Here is a 6,000-nt window from a genome sequence, read left to right on the forward strand (position 1 = left end):
CGCTGCATTGAAAACAACGGGGAAATGTGAGCAGCCCTTCCTCCTGTGACGTCACGCTACTTCCGGTAGGGGCAAGGCTTTTTTTTTTTTATCAGAGACCAAAAGCTGCGAACTTTATCGTCGTTGTTCTCTACTAAATGTATTTAATTTAAACGGGGATAGCAAATCCATTCTATGTGTCATACTTGATCATTTCGCGATATTGCCATATTTTTGCTGAAAGGATTTAGTAGAGAACATCGACGATAAAGTTCGAAACTTTTAGTCGCTGATAAAAAAAGCCTTGCCCGTACCGGAAGTAGCGTGACGTCGCAGGTTGAAAGGCTCCTCACATCTGCACATTGTTTACACCAGCAGCGAGAGAGATTCGGACCGAGAAAGCGACGATTACCCCATTAATTTGAGCGAGGATGAAAGATTCGTGGATGAGGAACGTGAGAGTGAAGGACTAGAGTGCAGTGCAGGACGTATCTTTTTCGCTCTGACCGTAACTTAGGTACAAGCTGGCTCATTGGATTCCACACTCTCTCCTTTCTCTATTGTGGATCACAGATTTGTATTTTAAACCACCTCGAAAACTATATCCTCTTGAAAATGAGAGATGAGAACGCGAAATGGACATTCACAGTGACTTTTATCGCCACGACAATACATATGCGAAGCACTTTAGCTATGGAGCTAACATGATAGCATCGGGCTTAAATGCAGATAGAAACAAAATAAATAAACCCTGACTGGAAGGATAGACAGAAAATCAACAATACTATTATACCATGGACATGTAACTACACGGTTAATGCTTTCCAGCCTGGCGAAGCTTAACAATGCTGTTGCTAACGACGCCATTGAAGCTAACTTAGCTACGGGACGTAGAGCTATGCTAAAAACATTAGCTATCCACCTACGCCAGCCAGCCCTCCTCTGCTCATCAACACCCGTGCTCACCTGCGTTCCAGCGATCGACGGAGCAACGAAGAACTTCACCCGATCACCGATGCGGTCGGCGGCCCGGAGACAGACGATAGCACGTCTGCTATCCATCTCAAAGTCCTCCTGGTTGTGTTGCTGTAGTCCGCCGCTAATACACCGATCTCACCTACAGCTTTCTTCTTTGCAGTCTCTATTGTTCATTAAACAAATTGCAAAAGATTCACCAACACAGATGTCCAGAATACTGTGGAATTTTGGGATGAAAACAGAGCTGTTTGTATTGGATCCAATGGGGTCCGAATACTTCCGTTTCAACCATTGACGTCACGCGCATACGTCATCATACAAAGACGTTTTCAACCGGAAGTTTCACGGGAAATTTAAAATGTCACTTTATAAGTTAACCCGGCCGTATTTGCATGTGTTGCAATGTTAAGATTTCATCATTGATATATAAACTATCAGACTGCGTGGTCGCTAGTAGTGGGTTTCAGTAGGCCTTTAAGAGGTTAAGTCAGTCTGCACGTATATAAGTTTCATTGTGCTGCAGCATCAAGTGACGCCAACTCGCTCCTCCCACTACCAACCTACCAGCCAACCTTGACGTGCACCTCCAAAATAGTCTGAGCTCACGTCAATGGTGACCAGGCCTGCAGAGCTGTGATTAGTTGGCTTTACTTTTACACGCAATATCCTCTCCTCGTTCTTCCTTCTGTGAAGGCAACATTTTTAACCCAACAGAAAACAAACAGAAGTGCAGCAAGTGTGGCCGTGCGATTGTATGTTGGTTAAACCTCACTCACACCTTAAGAAATGTGCTGGAGTGAGAATATATATATACTCTATTGCCAAAAGTATTTGGCCACCCATCCAAATGATGACAATCAGGTGTCCTAATCACTTATAAAATCAAGCACTTAGGCATGGAGACTGTTTCTACAAACATTTGTGAAAGAATGGGCCGCCCTCAGTGATTTCCAGCGTGGAACTGTCACAGGATGCTACCTGTGCAACAAATCCAGTCGTGGAATTTCCTCGCTCCTAAATATTTCATAGTCAACTGTCGGCTTTATTATAAGAAAAGTGAAGAGTTTGGGAACAACAGCAACTCAGCCACCAAGTGGTAGATCAGGTAAACTGACAGAGAGGTCAGCATAGTGCAAAGATTTTCTGCACAGTCACTTGCTACAGAGCTCCAAACTTCATGTCACCTTCCAATTAGCCCAAGTACAGTACGCAGGGGTTTCCATGGCCAAGCAGCTGCATCTAAGCCATACATCAGCAAGTCCAATGCAAAGTGTGGGATGCAGTGGTGTAAAGGACATCACCACTAGACTCTAGAGCAGTGGAGACACCTTCTCTAGACTGATGAATCACACTTTTCCATCTGGCAATCTGATGGACCAGTCTGGGTTAGGAGGTTGCCAGGAGAACGCTACATTTCCGACTGCATTGTGCCGAGTGTGAAATTTGGTGGAGGAGGAATTATGGTGTGGGGTTGTTTTTCAGGAGTTGGGCTTGACCCCTTAGTTCCAGTGAAAGGAACTTTGAATGCTCCAGGATACCAAAACATTTTGGACAATTCCATGGGATGGCACTTCAAGTTCATATGTGAGTAAAGGCAGGTGGCCAAATACTTCTGGCAATATAGTATAATTATATATACTGTATATACATACATATATATATATATATATATATATATATATATATGTGTATATGTGTATGTGTATGTATATATATATATATATATATATATATATATATATATATATATATATATATATATACATACACATACACATATACACATATATATATATATATATATATATATATATATATATATATATATATATATATATATATATATATATATATATATACATTTTTTTTTTTATAGAATATTTGGGTACCTCATGATTTGACTACAAACAAAATATTGACGCATGTTCAATTTGTGAATTTGTGTACAGTATATTAAAGGTCTACTGAAATGAATTTTTTAAAATTTAAACGGGGATAGCAGATCCATTCTATGTGTCATACTTGATCATTTTGCGATATTGCCATATTTTTGCTGAAAGGATTTAGTAGAGAACAACATCGATAAAGTTTGCAACTTTTGGTCTCTGATAAAAAAAAAACCTTGCCCCTACCGGAAGTAGCGTGACGTTGTCAGTTGTTCACTCCCTCATATTTTCCTATTGTTTTCAACGCAGCTAGAGCTATTCGGACCGAGAAAGCGACGATTACCCCATTAATTTGAGCGAGGATGAAAGATTCGTGGACGAGGAACGTTAGAGTGACGGACTAGAATGCAGTGAAAGACATATCTTTTTTCGCTCTGACCGTAACTTAGGTACAAGCTGGCTCATTGGATTCCACACTCTCTCCTTTTTCTATTGTGGATCACGGATTTGTATTTTAAACCACCTCGGATACTATATCCTCTTGAAAATGAGAGTCGAGAACGCGAAATGGACATTCACAGTGACTTTTATCTCCACGACAATACATCGACGAAGCTCTTTAGCATGAGCTAACGTGATAGCATCTGGCTCAAATGCAGATAGAAACAAAATAAATAAATCCCTGAATGGAAGGATAGACAGAAGATCAACAATACTATTAAACCATGAACATGTAACTACACGGTTAATAATTCTCAGCCTGGGAAAGTTTAACAATGCTGTTGCTAACGACGCTAAGGCTAACTTAGCAACCGGACCTCACAGAGCTATGATAAAAACATTAGCGCTCCACCTACGCCAGCCAGCCCTCATCTGCTCATCAACACCTGTGCTCACCTGCGTTCCAGCGATCGACGACACGACGAAGGACTTCACCCGATCATCCGCGCGGTGGCCGGTGGGCAGCTAGCATCGGCTAGCGCGTCTGCTATCCAAGTGAGTAGTCCTTGTTGTGTTGCTACAGCCAGCCGCTATACACCGATCCCACCTACAACTTTCTTCTTTGCAGCCTCCATTGTTCATTAAACAAATTGCAAAAGATTCACCAACACAGATGACCAAAATACTGTGGAATTATGAAATGAAAACAGAGCTATTTTGTATTGTATTCAATGGGGAAGGCATACCTCTGTTCCTCGGGCTACGTCACGCGCATACGTCATCCTCCGAAGGCTTTTTCAAGCGGAAGTGTGGCGGGAAATTTAAAATGTCACTTTATAAGTTAACCCGGCCGTATTGGCATGTGTTGCAATGTTAACATTTCATCATTGATATATAAACTATCAGACTGCGTGGTCGGTAGTAGTGGCTTTCAGTAGGCCTTTAAAGCCATTTTTAATATTTAACATGTATTTAATTAAATATTTATTTTTGTCTGACTCAATAAGCATTAATCACTTACAATTGTGCAAATAGTGTCTTCGTAATAACAAGAATCAGTTTTAGGGATGTCCGATAATATTGGACTGCCGATGTTATCAGCGGATAAATGCTTTAAAATGTAATATCGGAAATTATCGGTATTGGTTTCAAAATTATCGGTATCGGTTTCAAAAAGTAAAATGTATGACTTTTTAAAAGGCCGCTGTGTACACGGACGTAGGGAGAAGTACAGAGCGCCAATAAACCTTAAAGGCACTGCCTTTGCGTGCCGGCCCAGTCACATAATATCTACGGCTTTTCACACACACAAGTGAATGCAAGCATACTTGGTCAACAGCCATACAGGTCACACTGAGGGTAGCCGTATAAACAACTTTAACACTGTTTCAAATATGCGCCACACTGTGAACCCACACCAAACAAGAATCACAAACGCATTTCGGGAGAACATCCGCACCGTGACACAACATAAACACAACAGAACAAATACCCAGAACCCCTTGCAGCACTAACTCTTCCGGGACGCTACAATATACACCCCCGCCACCTTAACCTCCTCATGCTCTCTCAGGGAGAGCATGTCCCAAATTCCAAGCTGCTGTTTTGAGGCATGTTAAAAAATAATAATGCACTTTGTGACTTCAATAATAAATATGGCAGTGCCATGTTGGCATTTTTTTCCATAACTTGAGTTGATTTATTTTGGAAAACCTTGTTACATTGTTTAATGCATCCAGCGGGGCATCACAACAAAATTAGGCATAATAATGTGTTCATTACACCACTGTATATATCGGTATCGGTAATTAAGAGTTGGACACTATCCGAATATCGGATTTCGGCAAAAAAGCCATTATCGGACATCTCTAATCAGTTGATTTAATTTCCAAGATATGTCCGCCCGAATGCAGCTGAGATAGGATTGTATCCTGTAAAGCGTCTTTGAGTACACTGAAAAGCGCTATACCGAATAAAATGTATTATTATTATTATACCATGTGACTTATTCCAGACTTAAATTACGAGACGTTCGTTCCTTTCTAGTAACAAATATTTAATGATGTTGAACGTGACTGTACTATACATAAAAAAAACAGTTAAAGTATTTAATAACTCAATGCAATTCTCATAGAGAACATATAAAATACACTCCTCAAAAAAACGCTCGCATTTGCTACAAAGGCCTGCTAGCGGGCTAACGCTAGCACGTTAGCTTCGAACAACATATCAGGTAAATAAGATAAATAATATATAAATATATAATTGATATTACCTCATAAGCCGCATGCACAAGAGAGGAGTGGAATATATTCTTCTTATTGTTACACCAGCAACTCTTAAATGGGACTTTTTTTGTTCTGTGGCTGGGCAGAGGAAGTGTGCACCACTCACTATTGTCCCAGTGAAACACGTGTTTGGCCAACATTTGTTCCGCTGTTGAGAACACCTCGATGACGTCACACAGGAGGAAGAACAAAACAAGATGGCGTCTGACGGAGAAAACCTTGTTTTGGTTATTATGGTTTCTTGGTCTTGATTACAACGTACATGTGCACATGTATGTCATTTAAAAGAGTAAACGTCCTTATTGTTTGTATGCGGATACATTAGTCTGAGTGCTAGCCTAGCCTGCTGGTTAGCTTAGCTTGTTTGATTGATTGATTGATTGAGACTTTTATTAGTAGGTTGCACAGTGAAGTACATATTCCGTACA

At 40.5% G+C, this 6,000-nt stretch overlaps 1 protein-coding gene across 5 annotated transcripts in view; it reads right to left on the reverse strand.

Moving 5' to 3' along the window:
* LOC133658697 (gastrula zinc finger protein XlCGF57.1-like) overlaps positions 1–5,689 on the reverse strand; it is a 45,416-nt gene extending 39,727 nt beyond the window's left edge. The window contains exons 1-3 of one of the 5 annotated variants that reach the window (XM_062061029.1): positions 5,560–5,661; positions 4,031–4,076; positions 3,741–3,913 (exon numbers count right to left, since the gene is read on the reverse strand). The gene's annotated coding sequence lies outside the window, so the exon portion shown is untranslated. Of the gene's footprint in view, positions 1–3,740; positions 3,914–4,030; positions 4,077–5,559 lie in introns of all 5 variants that reach the window. The other 4 variants (XM_062061028.1, XM_062061020.1, XM_062061021.1 and 1 more) reach the window with 4 other exon arrangements.
* Positions 5,690–6,000: the final 311 nt, after the last annotated feature.

Source organism: Entelurus aequoreus, linkage group LG10, assembly GCF_033978785.1.
Source record: "Entelurus aequoreus isolate RoL-2023_Sb linkage group LG10, RoL_Eaeq_v1.1, whole genome shotgun sequence".
In the NCBI taxonomy this organism is placed as follows: domain Eukaryota; kingdom Metazoa; phylum Chordata; class Actinopteri; order Syngnathiformes; family Syngnathidae; genus Entelurus; species Entelurus aequoreus.